The sequence below is a fragment of the Octodon degus genome, unplaced genomic scaffold (assembly GCF_000260255.1).
Source record: "Octodon degus isolate 3935 unplaced genomic scaffold, OctDeg1.0 scaffold00335, whole genome shotgun sequence".
Lineage (NCBI taxonomy): Eukaryota > Metazoa > Chordata > Mammalia > Rodentia > Octodontidae > Octodon > Octodon degus.
This window is the reverse complement of record NW_004524911.1, coordinates 167,899-186,160: the sequence shown is the minus strand read 5'-3', so window position 1 is coordinate 186,160 and position 18,262 is coordinate 167,899. Positions and strand designations below refer to the sequence as shown.

The 18,262-nt window shown below is 40.4% G+C and overlaps 1 protein-coding gene across 2 annotated transcripts in view; it reads right to left on the bottom strand.

Moving 5' to 3' along the window:
• Positions 1-620: 620 nt before the first annotated feature.
• Positions 621-18,262, bottom strand: part of Fam156b (family with sequence similarity 156 member B) — a 77,780-nt gene continuing 60,138 nt past the window's right edge. The window contains exons 3-4 of one of the 2 annotated variants that reach the window (XR_002819467.1): positions 11,924-12,003; positions 621-838 (exon numbers count right to left, since the gene is read on the bottom strand). The gene's annotated coding sequence lies outside the window, so the exon portion shown is untranslated. Of the gene's footprint in view, positions 839-9,872; positions 9,969-11,923; positions 12,004-18,262 lie in introns of those variants that run through there. The other variant, XR_002819468.1, reaches the window with a different exon arrangement.

Here is an 18,262-nt window from a genome sequence, read left to right as displayed (position 1 = left end):
TCATATTATATTTATACATGTTTATAGATATTAACATTACTATGTATTATTATGTGTTTATATATTTAACATTTATTTATGTATGTGTGTGTGTGGCCAGCTCAGCCCACCAGGGGGCGGGGCTGGGTGGCATGTGGTGCTGGGGGATGGAACCGTGGTCTCTGTGCTTTGCTAAGCTTGTTCTAAGTAGGTGCTTTAGACCACTGAGCCATCTCACCAGCCCCTAGACCTCATATTAACCTCCATGAAAAACCCGTTTTGGTACCTAGAAATATAGCTCAGTAACAGGATGAGGTGGGCTCTGGTTCCACCCATGAAACAAATAACCCAGACTACTTTTCTGGCGTCAGCCAGGTCAGTTCACTGACCAAAGAGCCTTCAGCTGTGGTGGTGTCTACCGAGTGCCCTGGGAGCTGTGTGGCACACGAGGGATGGGAAAGGCCAGGATAAGAGGAAGAGAGTGGTGGGTGGGAGCAAGACCAGGGACTCGGCACGACAGTTACAAGGGGAGAGTGTCCCGCGGAGGGACCTCATGTACTATACAAACGGTCCTGGCCCTTAGTCCCAGCGCCGCCAAAAGTAGGACTGCCAGGCCTGGACTTCCTGGGGAGCCCACGCGCAGGCCCAGAACTAGCCTATCCTGGGCCGGCATCGGGCGCATCCTTCCGGTCAGGCAGTGACTTCCTGCCGCTGTTGCTATGGTTCCGAGGGCGGGAGCAGGGAGGCTTCCTTAAGGGGCAGGGTCTTTAACGGGGCTTACTGGGCGGGTTGTCGTGCATGTTGGGGTTCTTTCTTTCATTCCACTTAGTTCCGCTAGACTTCATGTCCTGGTCTTTGACTGCATAGATTGGAGACAACATGGGTTTTACTCTGGTGGTGCACGATATCTGTTCCTGTGACCGCTAGGTGGCACTATGGTGCAGTAGAAAAATGCCTGTGAGCCTTCCACCCTCCCTTTCTGTCTTAAAAAAAAAGCCCACAAAATTTTCCTATCACAATATTTTTGTTCTCCTGGCCCACAGCACAAGTGTGGAATTCCACCCCTCTGGAGTCTGGAATTACGGTCAGGAAGGAGTATATTTTAAGACTCTACCACTCTGCCATAAAGAATGATGTGGCACTCTATTGTTTTAAAATACTGCATTTTCTTTATCTATGAAGTTGTAGATGGGCCTGTGGGTTGCTTCCAACATTTAGCTAGTAAGAACAGTGCTGTCATAAACGTGGGTATGCGTGTATATCTTGCATATGATGTCTTTCACTCTTTTGACAGTTTATCTAGGACAGGAATACATAGTTGGGTGAATGGAACTTCCAGACAGAGTTTTCTGAGGCATCTCTATACTTCTCCCGGTGCCATAAATACCAGTACATTATAGACATCGTTTTTTTTTTTTTTAATTATAGACGTCTTTGTCAGTATGCAAAATTCATTTTGGATGTCATAAAGAAAACTTCCTACCCAGTATCCCATAAGGCAGCAGAAAACAATAACTATATTTTCTTCATAACCTCCTTAGAGAAGATTTCATCTAGAACATGTATTTAGAGCCAGGCCTGGTGGCTCACACCTTTCACAGAGCCACTCAGGGACTGAGGCCGGGAGTCAACAGTAGTCAGGGCCATTTAGTGACTTTGGAGACCATAAAATGATCTGGTGTGTAGACACTATCTACTGGGGAATTTTTTTCTCTCAGGGATCTTGGGATCACTGTTGTGAAGAAAATAAGAAAAGATTCAGCCATTCCTGTCCCCAAGGTCAGGTTTGTGACCCCACTGCCACACCTGGGCCACATGGCCTTATCAACCTTTCAGGGCCTGGTTCGCACACAGCACTGAGGTCCCATCCACTCGTGAGCACACGATACACACTCATCCCTCCCTGGCATCATGCTGACACTTAAGGCAGGATTTACATGGATGTCTGCATCTTGTCACACTGACCACTGTGTGAGGTCTGCATGGGGAGCCAAACAGCATCCTTTGTCTGCAGGAAAACCCAACAGCAGCAGGAGGAGACACAAAACGCTACTGAGGAAAACGTACAGTACCTGCTTCTGTATAAGAATATATTATTATTTTTTTTAATTTGACGGAATCAGGGATTGAACTCAGGCCCCTGTGCTTGCCAGGGAAGCGCTTATTCCACTGAGCCATCTCCTTGGCCCCAAGAATATATTATTTAAAGGACAGCTTAAAAATAAAAATTCTGGGGGGCCTGGCCCTAGCTCAGTTCTTTAAGTGGCTGCTTCCATAAAGCTGTCAGCCTCAGGTTGCTGTAGTTGGATCCCCACAACACTCCAGCCAGCCAAACCAGCCCTGAGGGCATTCGGAGCAAAAATAAATAAATAAATAAATAAAAAAATTCTGTACAGCAAAAAAAAAAAAAGAAAGAAAAAAGAAAAGAGTGCTTATATGTCAGGAACTGCTAACCTGCTTGCTGAATGGTTAGTGAATCTGTTAGGAGAGTCACTGGCTGGGTTTTGATTCATTATCTGCAAATGGATCTTTCTAAGACTTGTGCAGAGAAATTTAAAGATTCAATTGAAGAGGCAAAGGTCAAATATAAGAAGAAACAGAGTGACCAAGAATAGTCCCAACTTATGAAGGAATGAAGTGATTTTAGGGTAGTGTAAAGTGAAGAAGAATAATACATCTTAGGGGTATCAAGCAGTTGTTTTTGTTTTTGCAAATTAAATAATGGAAGCTATACCTTCTTTTTAAGGAGTATATGAATTGATGAATTGTTAATATTAATTCATGTGAGGGCCGGGGAGATGGTTCAGTAGAATAAGTGCTTCCATGACAAGTGCAAAGGCCTGAGTTCAACCCCCAGTTCTGAAAAAAAGTTCATGTGTTTTATATTAATCAATCTGTACTTAATTGGAAAATAAAATTAATAAGATAAAATACTGCAAACAGGTGCAGGGGCTGGGGGTTCGATCCCCAGGCCTGCCATGCCAGCCCTGCCCCTGGGGCATGCTGAGATGGCAATTGAGACTGGGCGTGGTGGTGTGTGCCTATAATCCCAGCTCTTGGGAGGCTGTAAACAGGTGGATCACTACAAGTCAGATCTAGTAGTGAGACCCTGAACACCCTGCAGACCCTTCCATAAAATACAGAAAAAAAGATAAAATATATTTTTAGTATGTAATGAGTGTGCAGAAGCATCACCATTTTCAAACATCAACTGTTTATGTGCTTCCAAGTTTTAAAAAGGGCAGAAATGAATTCCTATGTGAACCACAATATGCAAACCACACTATACCACAGAAATGATGTTTGCCTCCACTATCACAACAAAGGTAGTCTGCACACATGACAACTGCATGATCCATACAGAAGTCTTGCCTGTACTGACAGGATATGTGCTTAGCTTCCCTTTCCTAGTTGGCAGGCAATACTAGTCACCTGTCTTATATTCCTTTTTAGGAGCTTCCTGTAATATACCATGTATAGCTCACAGGAAAATGAAATATCAGCAAAACAAAATTATCAAATATATATATTGAATATTTAGCATAGGTATGAATATTTTCAACATGGACAATCAATATTTTCAACATCAAGTATTTTTCTGTTACAAGATCTAAAATACAACAGGCAGGCAACTCATTTGAGATCCCTTCTGGAGGTATTCCTAGTCCCCATTCCTATTCCTCATTCTTTTTCCCCAATTATCTATATCTATATCTATATCTATTCATTCCTATGTGAACTACAATGAAAACAGTCATCAAACTCTGCAATAAAAATAACCTTTATGGGGTCTGGGAGACAGCTCAGTAGAATAAGCGCTTGCCTGGCAAGCACAGGGCCTGAGTTCAATCCCTGGTTCCGCCAAAAAAAATCTTCACTTATCATACCTAAGGCAGTTTTCACACATGAGAAGCATAGGCATACATCCTCTAGGTAAGTTTTGTGCTTACACATTTTTTTTTTTGTCTTTGGTAGGATATACTGATTTTTTTTTTTTATTTTAGGGAAGGGTCTACAGGGTGTTCAGGGTCTCACTATTAGATCCAACTCATAGTGATCCTCCTGTTTACAGCCTCCCAAGAGCTGGGATTACAGGCCCACACCTCCACGCCTAGTCTCAATTGCCCTCTCAGCGTGCCCCAGGCGTGGGGCCAGACAGCAGGTCTGGGGATCGACCCCTGAACCCCTGCACCTGCTTGCTGGCGTTTTAATCCACTGAGCTATTTGGCTGGACCCTGAATTATTAACTGATACGTTTTAGTATGCTAAACTTAACAGGAAAATCTTGGTGGTCCCCTTTTCTTAGGAGGTTATGAACCTTTCAGTTCACTGGTTTGCTTCAAAATTCTTTTGCAGAGTTCTTTGGGGAGTTACATATCAGTGTCACTTATTTATCATTAAAAATATTATCTAAGGGGCTGGTGAGATGGCTCAGTGGTCTAAAGCACCTACCTAGAACAAGCTAAGCAAAGCACAGGGACCGTGGTTCAATCCCCCAACACCACATGCCAGCCAGCCCCGCCCCCTGGTAGGCTGAGCTGCCCCCCCACATAAATAAATAAAATTAAAAAAATATTATCTAAAGAAAATATAAAAAAGCACAAAAAAGTTTTTTTTAAAGTACAAACAATACAGAGCTTCATGGGGTGCGGGGTCAGCAAGAGTCCCGCTGCAGTGTGGGTGGGGGGTAAGGTTGGATTCATTAAGGCTCCCGGGACTGGTGTGGAGGGGATGATGTTCAGCAAAGCTTCTGTGTAGGTGGTGGAAATGGGCTGGACTCAGTAGGTCCCCTTAGTTGTCGGTGTCCACCTGCATTCTGACTTTCCCCACTGCTTAACTGCTTGCTCTGTCTGGTGGCTTCTTTCTATGGGTGTTCTTGGAATTATGATTATCTCTTAAAAATATCCTTCTTGATAGTCTGGAGAGCTGGTTTGGTGGTCATGAATTTCAACTGTTCTTGTCATGGAAATATCTTTTCTTTCTTTCTTTTTTTTTTTTTTTTTTTTTTTTTGCAGTACTGGGCATTGAACTCAGGACCCTGCACTTGCCAGGCAAGCACTTATTCTACTGAGCTATTTTCCTGGCTCTTATTTCTCCTTTAATTCTGAAAGATCACTGGCAGAGTATATCAATCTGGGTCAGAAGTTTTTTTCTGAAAATCTCTTTGATATGAATGTTTGTGTTGAGAAGACTGTTGTTATTCTGATTGGTTTTCCTTCATAAGTGATTTCTTTTTTTTCCCATAATTTTATTGATAAACAAATAGCAATGAGACAGTTTCAAACCAAATTGGTAGGACAGTTTCAATAATTAACACAATGCATACATTCTTCCTAGTGGTTAATTGCTGTACAAGATGTGGACTTGATATCCTATTTACAAACACCATTAGAACAAATCCCTCTATTCGTTAAGAGACTGTAACTATATATCTATCCTAACCACTTTGAATACACAGATACAAAATGGACATTCATCTGTATCCCTCTTAAGTGATTTCTTTTCTCTAGCCAATTTTAATATTTTGTTCTCATGCTGAATTTCTGGAATCTTTTTTTTCTGTATTTGGTACAGGGTCTCACTACTAGATCTGACTCATAGTGATCCACCTGTTCACAGCCTCCCAAGAGCAGGGATTCACAGGTGTGCAGCAACATGCCCAGTCTCAATTACCGACTCAGTGTGTCCCAGGGGCGGGGTCGGCACAGCAGGTGGGGTATTGAACCCTGGCCGCTGGCTGCGCTCTGCCTAAGCAGGCGCTTTAATCTGCTTAGCTATCTGGCTGGCCCTTATGGAATGTTGATGCTTATATATCTAGGTGTAGATTTATATTTGTCAGGATTATTTGGATATTTTATGTGCCTCACTTATTTGTATGACAAATTCTTTATCCATGTATGGGAAATTTTCTACCATTATTTTTGCGAAGAGGTTTTCTTTTTAGAAAGGCATTTGTGCTACCTCTGGCTTTTTCCATGAGTCCAATAATCTGATGTTGTTTTTCTTTGACTCATCATGCTGCTGTTGAATTGATTTTGCATCATTCCTTGCTATTTTTAAGTTATCTTTGTTTTTGTGGCTGCTAGCTGCAATCTTGTCTTCTACATTTGATGTTCTATACTTCCTGCATATACACTCAGATTATTTGTATTTTAAAGGGAAAACCTCCCAAAAATTTAAAACAAGATGATAGGAAGGTAATAATAGTTAATACCATTTTTGATTTCCTATGATTTTGCTTAATGAAATTCTGTATCATTTCTAATGTTTTGTTTTTACTGTTTTTTAAAAATGTGTTTGATTGTTGCATGGTCTCACTATGCAGCTCAGACTCATCATGGTCCTGTTTTTAGCCTCCCCAGTGCTGAGATTATAGGTGTGCTCTACTACGGCTGGACCCTGGCCAGCTCAGCCCGCCCTGGGTGTGGGGCTGGTGCAGTGTGTGGTGCCAGGGATTGAACCATGGTCCCTGTGCTTGTCTAAGCTTGCCTAAGCAGGCGCTTTAGTCTGCTGAGCTATCTTGCTGGTCCTGTTTTATTGTTTATTCTCTTTAAAAAATAAGAAATAATTGTATTCAGAAATCCTGCCAGAAAAAAAGGTATTACTAATGCTTTTATGACAGCTTAACTAAGCTAAAGTATAAATTTAAACTAATACTTTCAGGAAAAAGTATATTGTGTATCTCTATCTTTAGCTATTCAAAGTACACGATATAGATATAGGCATTCAATTGTCCAAAAATATTAGCACAAACCTCTCTCTTCAATGAACTTAGAGAAATTAGTAGCATAACTATTTATCTATAGCTATATCTATATCTCTGTATATTTTCCCTTCTTTTTATTATTATTTTTTTTGCGGAACTGGGGACTAAACTCAGGCCCTTGCGCTTGGCCAGGGAAGTGCTTATTCCACTGAGCCATCTCCCCAGCCCCTTCTCTTTATTGTGCATACTTTCAATATAGTTTTTAATCTGTATATCTGTTTGCATCTGCTTCATGGATTTCATGTTTTTGATGTTGGGCATTCATAGATTCCATCATTTTCCTAAGCTCCCCTTTAAAAAATGTTTAATATGTTTCATTTTGATTGTCATTTTTTTACTAAGAGATTATTTTTATAGCCACATCCATTTGTTTTTCTTCACATCTTGCTGTAATCGCTTCAGGAAGTTCCCATGGGTGGCTTCTGATTTCCTCTATTTTATTGTTCTCTGGACCTGTTCTGGGAGGGCTGGAAGTCTGGGAGGAGGTACATTTTATTTGTGTTTTATAATTTTCTTTTTCTTGAGACAGGGTCCCCCTATGCAGTTCAGGCTGGCCTTGTGCTTACATTTGTAGCCTCCAGGCTGGTCTCAAACTGGCAGATATCCTCTTATCTCAAACTCCTGAGTGCTGGGATTATAGGCATGTGCCACAACACCCGTTTCTAGGGCTAAGATGATGGGCTTGGGGATCTGGGGCTGAGAATGCATGGCATGTGGGGCTGGTGACTGAACGTGGGTCTTTGTGCTTGTCAGGTACGTGCTTATGCCTCTGAGCTATCTCCCCAGCCCCTGTCACTATTTTTTTGTTTTTGTTTACTGTGTTGATGCTTGCATATTTCTTATGGCAGATAGCTTTATAACTAGTATTGAGACTTCCTTAAGAAATGTTTCCTTCTCCGAGATGTCCTCCAGTCATAGGTGGTTCTTGTTCTTTTGGCCTATTCCAAGAACCTACCTTCCCAATTTGTTAAGGATAAGTAGCTATCTATTTGGCTCAGCACCTAGTCCTCTGGTACTGGAATATGTTGATGGACTATGTTATGACTCTAGACCTTGCCAGTGTTGCCATGCAAGGGAGAAAAACTGAATACAACAGGTATGACATCCTGGCTAAAGTAGTATAGTTAGCAATATCTGTGGAGGACCACCTGAGCAGCTCTCCTTGAAAGAAGAGCGACTGTCTCCACTTGACTGAGCCTGACCCTATTTCCTATGTACAGAGCTGGCTAGGACTTCTGTTTATCAATTGGCCTTAGGTAAATGTAGTCCACCCACCTAGCTCAGCTCACAATGATCACCTACTTCCCACAATTCTCAGTCAATCCTCCTCAAGCCACTCCCCCACTGAATAAAAACTGGGTGAGGCCCTGAGTCACTCTCTTGGTTTTGGAAAGCCATTTTCATGGCTGGACTTAGAGCCCCTTGACTCCCCGATGATTGAAAATATAATTTAGTGTCTTTATTTTCACTGTGGGTTGCATTGTAAGTGGTAGATTGCAATCAACTTGATGGGATTCCAACAATGTAACTTTGGGATTATAAATATTGGCTTCTTGGACCGAGAGGAGGACCTGGAAGTGACTCCTACAATACCTGTAGCATCAAGCACAGCATAGCTACCGACAAACTGTGGTAACTATTATCTTGATACTTTAAACAAGGGAGAAATTTCTACAGTTATATGACAAAGCAACATATATCAGGAAGTTTTATGTAACAGTTTTCTCCTTAATAGAATGATTTCACACTGTGGGGAAGATTTAAAGGGGATAGGGGACAAAATAGACAAAAATACAGTAGAAGGTTCGAGAGCATGGATGATCACCTACATTTTGGAAAACTGCAGAACACAGGAGAGAGAATGAAAGAGAAAGCAAAAGATTATAGAAGAGAACTGGAAAGAGAAGAGAGACAATGTTCATGCACATGAAAATATCATAAAATCAAGAGATATAGCTGGAGAGATAGTGTAGTGGTTTATGCATTAGGCTCTACAGCAAGAGACTGTAGGTTTGAGTCTCAGGTCTGCCTTTAGTTGGGCCGGGGAGATGGCTCAGTAGAATAAGTGCTTCCCTGCCAAGCGGAAGAGCCTGAGTTCAATCCCAGGTTCTGCCAAAAAAAAAAAAAAAAAAAGCTATACTGAAAGAGAGAAGAGGAATAGGAGAAAGCAATAATATAAGAAATCTAAGTAGTGGAAAAAGAAAAACCAAACCAGACAGTAAAAGGAAAATCAATCAATCAATCAAACAAAGAAAATGAATAAAATTCCCCCAGAGCTCATATTTCTAAGGTAATATCCACTCTGGATCACAAAATATCCTATACAATCCTGACAATTTTGCAGGATTTGTGCTAAGGGGCTGATTGTGGCTTTTAGTTGTGGGCGCTGGGATTAGTCTTAAGTTTACCATATTCTCAATGTCCGCCTCTCGTTACTGTGATCATCTCTACGGCACTCTCCCAGTTGCTGTGGCACCTTCAGGTAGGGATAGCTCAGGGCTGTTCCCAAGCCTGGGTAGTTGGCTCTTTCCAAACTTCGCACAACTTCCTGTGTTTCTCACTACTGACTCCTCTTACATGCTGGTCACTGGGCAGGGTAAATGCCCTTGTCAGCTGCAGGCTAAGGCTGTTTGCCTGCGTATGCCACTGGGCTAAGGCTGCACTCTGGTCGCAGACCAGGGTGATGTTTCTAGTCCTTTGTATTTAGGGTTGAGACTGGCTTTTGGTGGCCACTGGAGCAGAGTCTAGGTGGTTCCAGCTCTTACCTATCAGCACAATTCTTCATAGTATTCTTCCATCTGCTAGCGGTCTACTGTGATGAACAGCTCTTTCCTTATTCCTCTATGGGCCTTTTTTAAAATTAAAAGGCAGGTTATTTTTTGTTTTTTTTTTTTGGTACTGGGTGTGGAACTCAGGACTTCGCACTTACCAGACAGGTGCCTGTGCTGCTGAGCTATCTTCCCAGCTTCCCCTGTGAGACTCTGGCAGTGAGTCAACCTGGCACTGTTCTGCTACTGGCCGGCACCCCAGGCCCTTTGAAATAAAACTGTGATCCCACCTGTCTGCCAGAACACAGTGTCTGTCCACCTCACTTACCAATGGCTGGCTCTTGATGGCTCCTTTGGGAAACAGTGTCTCACATTCTTCCACTGCTGCTTAAGACTTCTCCTTCCTGCTGGGCCACTCTTGGCTTCACCATGTGTGCTTGGGCTGCTAGTCCCGCCTATGGCACATTGCAGCCAGGGTCATGAGAAAAATTTTTAATAATGCATTGCCCACATTTTATATAATGTTCCTTGTGTGGATTCCCACTATTGACACATATGATCAAACTCTGTTGAGGAGAAATTTACATATTTTCATACCAGTGGATATACAAGTCTCCTTAAGAACCCTTTCTTGAAAAAACATTCTAGAACTTCGGAGAAAAAAAAGCTATTATATGGGAAATGGTCACTTTTCCCATCATCTACTCTGAATGCTCCCTCCTTTCATGCTTTTCTCTTTGAAATTGATTACTGTAAAGAGCTAGCTTAGAGTACAAAGGGACTGAGTAAACCAGCAGAGGCTGGTATAGCTGCGAGTGAACAGGATGTACAATACTCTAGAGCCCTGGTCCAAGGCTAGTGATCCAAGACATCTTGTGACAAGTATGTTCTAATTACATCATTTATAGCCAAAATTATCAGTATTGATTAATTTAGATCATCTGAGTAGTACACTATTGTTTAAAGTAGAACATCTCAATGTGACACATGTAAAAAGACATACAACCATACAAAAAGATGCCTCAGTTTAATCTCTAGTCCTAAAAATAAATTTTTCTAAGTATAAATAAAATAATATAATATATGCATGTGAATATCAGAAATTACAAAAGAAATGTATTTTCAATGTAGCTGACACATGGGTGTAAAGTTCTATACAGACGACTTTTTATTTATTTATTTATTTTTGTTGGGGTTTTTTTTTGCAGAACCAGGGACTGAACTCAGGCCCTTGCACTTGCCAGGCAAGTGCTTATTCTACTGAGTCATCTACCTGGCCCCAGACTACTTTTTAATAAAAAATATATTCACTGGCAAAAAACCAGACCTGGGGGACAGGGGAGATGGCTCAGTGGAATAAGCGCTTCCCTGGCAAGCGCAAGGGCCTGAGTTCAATCCCTGGTTTCACCAAAAAACAAAACCAAAAAAACTCAAAACCGCCCCCCCAAAACCAAACCTGAGGATCAAAAAAAGATTAGAAGGTGCAGAAACAGGCTGTGGAGATTTCTTAGTGGCATAAGCACTTGCCTGGCAAGCTCAAGGTCCTGATTTTGATACCTGCTGCCCCCCTCCAAATAAAAGAAGGTGCAGAAATAATTCTAAACAGTCAGCCATCTCATCTTTGACAAAAGGACCAAGCACATTCATAGGAAAAACAGCCTCTTTAATAAATGTTGCAACCCCAAGTAGATAATTTTATATCATTAATTTATACCTGTGGAAACACTGGCACACAGAAGTGGCATCTATTATCTAGGATCTTAGGACATTTCAAGGAAGATATTAATACCTGCCAATGTCCCTGGTCTGTTGGATTCTGAATTCATATTTAGATTGTAGAATGCTTTTGTGTCCCTAATGGAAGGGTGAAATAAAGACACATTGGGAAAGAATGAAAACCATCCAATAAAATATTTTTTCTTAAATTTTAGCATGCTTATTGTTCATACACACAAAATGAACTGGTAAAGGGAAAAGAGAAGCCCAGAAGAAATTGTTAAAAGTATACCATCAGAGTATACTTATAAGGTAGTTTCTTTAGAAATGGCATACTGATCAAAAATATTTTAGGTTCTTCTGGGCTTAGAGATTTGGCTCAGCAGTAGAACACTTGCTTAGCAAGCTGGAAGCTGTGGGTTTGGTCTACAGCACTAAAACAAAACCCCCCCCAAAAAAACAAAAAACAAAACAAAACCCAAAAAAACCTCAACTAAAGAACAGTTACCAAAATGATGACCATAACATGTTTTAGGTTCTTGAACAAAGAATTGGACAAGAAAATTTATCTGAAAACTGGGGAGAAACCACGTCTGTAAAGTAAACTTGGCTGAACAAGAGAAAAAGATGAGAAAAGCAAAAATAAAAGTACATGGTGTATTCAGACTTATAGCAGGCTACTGAGCAAACTCACCCCTGATAGCAGCTTTCCATGATGGCCTGTCATTTTTATGTTGTCTACATCTCCTGGGAACTCTGAAGAGGATCTTTTTTCTATTTTTATTTTAAAGAGAATAAAAATAAGAAACACTAGAAACAATATAGAATTTCAAAAAATAAGATAGGAATTCAACAATGGTTGTTATATTGCATATTATTGTCTTCAAAGTAGTTGTTCAGATTACCAGACATAAGCATGTAAAATTGGTAAAAAATTAAACATCAACTATTCCTTTCAATAAAGCAATAGAAATTAGAAGTATAATCATCTTAGCTATCTTGTGTATACATATATATTTTTTTCCTTCCTTATTTTTCTCCTTTCATCATCCCAGCTGTTCCTTTCTTTTGAGCAGTTTCTTTCCTTTTAAACAGTATTTATTGTACTTTGTGGGTTTTATTTACTCTTTCAGGTTCTTACACTAGGGAGACAAAGGATGTTTACACATGTGGGTCTGATTTATGGAATATGGAATATAGTCTTTAGTTGAATCCATTTACATATAAAAGCCTCAAGTTTATCTTTCTTTATAGCTGAGTAATACTCCATTGTATAAAAATACCACTCCTTTTTCAAATCCATGGGCATTTGAGTTGTTACAAGATTTAGCTATGACAAATTGCTCTGGAGAGGATCTTGTGATTGACAGTATCGCTAATTTTCCCAGCAAGCTTTGCCAAGCCCTGTCTCCTATTTCATTACCACACAATGAATGACACATTTCACTTAGACAATTACTTAGAAGAAACCAGTCCCTTGTTCAGGTGTTCAACAAATACATATATTGCAAACACATTATAGGGCATTGTTTTCTTTCTTTCTTTTTTTTTTTTTTTTTTGACAGAACCGGGGATTGAACTCAGGCCCTTGCGCTTGCCGGGTAAGCGCTTATTCTACTGAGCCATCTCCCTGGCCCCCCTTCTTTTTGTCCTGAACAATTTGTAGCAAAAACAAAGCAAAGACAAAATGGCTTATGTCTTACGAACCCTAGTTTATTTTACTGTCATTTATATAAGGGGTGATGAATCTTTTTCTCTTCTCTATCAGTTAATAAATAATTTACAAAAATTCTAGAGAAAATTTATGTTTTTCTCAAATAATTATGTAACAGACTAATTCATTCTAGGTACTCATTCTCAGTAATTTGTACATTTACAAACTAGTTGTGCATGTTAATAGGATTCTATAAGATATTTCTATACACATAAAGAACTTTAAAGTGGGTTAAATCTGCGGTAACATTAGGGAATCTCAGTATGCCTAAAATGATTATATATTTATTTGGAGTTCTTGATATTTAACGCAGGGCATTTGCACTGAGCTACAACCCCACTGTCATGGTTTGGGGTTTTGCTAATATAGTACAGGACACGTTTTATAACATTAGTTTATAAGGAATCACCCAAGAATCTTACAAGGAGTGAAGGAAATCTGTCCACACACATAAACACTAAAGATTTCAGCTGAAGGCCTAGATCCTAATATCCTGCACGAGTCCATCTGGAAACCTAGAGCTCATAACAATGTCTTCCACAAGTCCTAGTGCCCACAACAAAGTCTCACACAGGTCCATTCATGGATATGTGCTGGAAAGGCCCAAAGGTCAGTGGTGGAAGCTAAGAAGTCTACGCCAATGGGATAAAGGATCTGTGCTAGCAGGCTGAGGGATCTGAACTGGAGCTAGGAAGCAATGCTCAAGGTAAGCATCAGAGCTCCCCCAAGAGTACCATAGTCATCCTCAGCAACAGTGAGTTCCTGAGCTCCTCCACCAATAAGGAAAGCTGAGTTCCCATCAAGAAAGCCAATGTGACAAGCTTCATGAGGCTGAGCAGTGCACCATTGTCCCCTCTGGAGCCAGGAAGCAATGCTCAAGATGAGGACCAAAACTTCTCTAAAGTTCCTCGGGAAAGCCAGCATAACAAGGTCCTCCATCAGAACAGCCCCAGAGAACTAGCAGCGTCCAACAGCTCCAACAGCTTCTCCAAACAGCATCCCTAATATCATTTCAGCAGCTTCTCTTGTTCTGCCTTTACGCTGCTGGCAACAATCCTCAGGTGGGCCTCCCATACCCAGCACCATGCTAGTTTATTTTATTTTTTTCATGCTGGTTTAATTCATCTGGGTGTAGTAAGTTGACTACCTGTCAGAAATCCACTTTACCCAGTCTTTTCATTTTGATACATGGTCCAAAAGTTGCTAAATCACCCTGGATAGAGTTGAACTAGTGATTCTCCTGCCTCAGTCTCCCTGAGGGCTGCTGTTAAAGGTTTGAACTATGAAGCCTGGTCATCCATTCAAGTCAGGGGCTTCCCAGGTAGTCCAGGCTTGTCTTTGTATCCACTATATAGCCCAGGCTGGCTTCAAACTTGCAGAAATCATCCTGCCTCAGCCTCCTGAGTGCTGTGATTACAGGTGTGCACCACCATGCCAGGCTCAAACTACATTTTAGAAATAAAATATTCTGTAAGGTAGTTATAAGAAAAACTAATAGTTTCTGCAGGATGATGGGACACTGGGTAAGAATAGTTTTCTGTGTAATATTCTGGAGAAATTTCAGAGTGAAATTCAAGCATGTCTATATAATGAAAGATTATACTGGTAAAGGTACACAAACCCAAGGAGAAAATATGGAGATACCTCAAAAATTGAATGTAGATATTCCATTCCCTGGTGTATGTATCCCTCTTGTAGATAAATTCCCCAAAGACTGAAAGATATCATATTACAGTGACACATGTATATACAAGTTTATATGACCACAATTCATAGTAGCTAAACCTAGTAAGCAGCATATGGGCCCATCACTGGACTGATTGATAAAGAAAATGTGGTATTCATACAAAATAGAGTGCTAATCTATCATAAAGGTTAGGCTTGAGTCATTTGTAGGAAAATATATGGATTTGAGACCACAATGGTAAGAGAAATACATCAAATTAACTTATATATCACATAGTTTCCAAGAAATCTAAAATAGTAATAAGCAAATTAGGAGATAATAGGAAATAGGGAGATAGATCTTTTGCAAATGGAAGGAGTAAGAGGTGCAGGGAGAGAAAAAGCATTGATAATAGGATGGAAAAAAACCTTAAGATGTATGATACAATTGTAGAAGCACATTCCAGAAGGAATGTAATTGTCATCAATTTCAACCATGTACTAATAAAAACTAAAAACTGGGGTAAAACAAATGTAGTGGAGGAAAAAGGCCTTTCAAAAAATAGGTATAGGCCCATGGGGTGCCTAAATGGCACCTGAATTATGGGGAACTGCTTGTTATAGAGTGTAAAACAAAGAAAAGCGATTTAATAATTTTTTTTTTTTTAAAGATAGGAAAGGCGGGAGCAAGCAGGCAGGCCCTGTACCTAGAACCACAGTGCCAGCTAGCGGCCAGAAAAACGGACATCGAGCATCGTTGGAGGAAAATCCAGTTTTTCCTAAACCTACGTGTCCAAACACCCAGATATGAAGTCTTGGGGTGGGGGACGGGGGGGGGGGAAGGGGGAGAGGAACGACGAATTGGAATGAAGATAACCCTATAAATCACTAAAACCAGCAGAACGGGGCTGCTGAAGATCTCGGCCCTATAAGGAAGGGTCCTTCTTACTCCCCTTGGAACCATAGCAACAGCTGCCGGAAGTTGCTGCGTTCCAGGAAGGATGCAATGAATGCAGGTCCAGGATTGGCTTGTTCTGGGCCTACCCTGGGTCCTAGCACTTCCCTTCACAAGCTGTCATTCTGGTGTCTGTGCTGCCTCACTGCAGGTCATGCTCCTCTTGCCAGTGCCATTCCGAGTCCCTGTTACCACTCCCACCCACCCTGGCTCACTCTCTTTCCTCTTAATCTTGTCCCTTTGCATCCATCCTGTTTCACAGGGCTCCCAGGATACTCTGTAGACACCACCACAGCTGAAGGATCTTTGGTAAATGAACTGGCCTGGCTGACGCCGGAAAAATAGCTGTTATTTCCCTTCTTACATTGGTGGGACCGGAACCCACCTTTGCGTACATGCCAGGTCAACATCTGTCACAATATATATTCTCTGTTCCCAAAACAGATTTTTTTTTTTTTGGCGGAACCGGGCCAAAACAGATTTTAAGGGAATGTAAGCTGCTAAAACAGGAAAAAATTTTTAAAATTCTGTACACTGGCTGAGCTCCTGGAAAGTCTTCTTAGAATGCTTCATTTTTGGGAAAAGACTCTCAGAAAACATCCTGAGCAGAGGGGACACCTTAGAAATGAGGGCTCCAAGCCATGACATCTTTGTAGAAGATGATATCAATCCTGTATTATGTCAGTGTTTGAAATTTTCAGTTGCTGTAAGAACTCAATAGATTGTGTCCAAGACAAAACAGTGAGTAGGAAAAAATATATTTTTTGCCCTGTTAGATGCCTAATATACATGCTTGGTGCTCCCATAGCATGGAGTAATGAAGTAGAAAATTAATAGGATAGTTTTATTGTAAACAAGAATAGCTCCTGGAGCCTATACTGTAACATCATGTAACTCAGTTGTGTCTCAAATTTTCTGATCAAGATTATGGTGCCAGAGAGCAACCTGATTGATAATGTAGAGTGTGCCTAAGGAGAGTCACATGGAGAGGAAACATTCTCTCAGGCTTTCACAGAGAGCAAATTGGTCAAGCAATGGCCGTGACTCATCCACATGGCTGACGCTGACAAAGGATCTACCTGTGGTACAGGGTTCAGGGTAAATTCTGAGGGGATTTGACTGACCTTGTCAGATACAAAAGATACTTGTTATATAGGTCTTGCTTTATCTTGGTCTTAACTATCCAGCAGAAAAGTATAAAAACAAGGTATAAAAAGTAAAGACATATTAATATGCTGAGCTGTGAAAGGCTCAAGTCAACAACTTCTGACATTGCCGGTGCTATGGATAATCTACTACTATGATGGACTACTGGACTATATTGAATCATTTTGCTGAATTCATGCACCTACAATATTTAAATGGCAATGGAATGCCCATCTGTAACAAAACTAAACTAAAAAAGGGGATACAAAGGAAGGGCCATTTTGTATGTGTATATACAAAATAGGATAGATATACAGCTACTTTTGCTTAATTCACTGAGAAGAAAGATTTGTACTAAGAAAGACTTGTAGTATTTGGACAAGATATCATGTCTGCATCTTATACTATGAATAACCACTAAGAAGATAACAATATGCAATGTATTAATTATTGAAATTGTCCTATTAATCGGTTTTGAAACTGTCTCTTTGCTGTTTCTCAATAAAATTAATAAAAAAATATGTACTGCTTGTGATGAAAGAAAAAAAAAGAACAGCTCCTGGATTTTCAGGAGGGTTCCCAAGGTGGAGGCCACTTAGGCCCTTGGTCAGGGGTGATTTACACTGCAAAGTTACAATGCAAGTAAATCGAGTCAAACTCCAATCAACCTTAGGTTTGCAAGTAGAGGCCCTTAGCTAATAGTGATCCCATAGGCAAATGAGTGACATGGGGGGGGGGACGTGGAACAAGCAGTCATCTTTGGAATGGGATGGCTACAGATACTTTACCTGTAAGTCTGCATTTTTTGAGGTCACTCCCTTGAGGTTCTAGTCCCTCTCTAACTGCATATTAATTGATATCTAACTTAGCTGCATAAATGAGGCAGCAACACCAGCCTGTGAATTAGAGGTACAGAGGTTAATATCCTGATGAAGTGTTCAAAAAGAGATATTCTGGGGAGGTACACTTCTCTGGGTGTACATGAAAGGGATTTAATTTTTCATTATATATTTCCTTGGCAAATTTGGTGTTTTTCCTAAGTAGAGGAATTAATTTGAGAACAAATTGTCAAAATGGTCCCAAAAGGAAAATTGCATGGCGAGACCCTATCTCAAAACAAACAAACAAACAAACAAACAAACAAACGAACAACCCAAACCAAAAAAACCCCAAGAATTCTAAACTGTATGCTTACTGAAGTACTTTTTTTGGGGGAAATATATTCCAGTGCATAAAAAAAGGAAGGTAATATACTGGTAAAAGGAACTTTCTTAACCATTTCCTTCCCTGGATACTCTTCCATATAATATAGAAGAATCAGTTAACCCAGAGAATGAGGGGACCCTGTAAAATAGGAAAGACTGATAGAAGTGGGAGAGAAGTGAAATTTTTCTTGGCCCTTGATCCTAGAGTGGTCATCCATAAGACTTTGGGAGAAGTAAAAATTAGTGACAAGCTGCACATCTAAATCAAACACTGTCTTTATGGCAAGACACTATCAACTTATTTATTTTAAATTTATTTATTTTATTTATATTTTTTTTTGTGTGTGG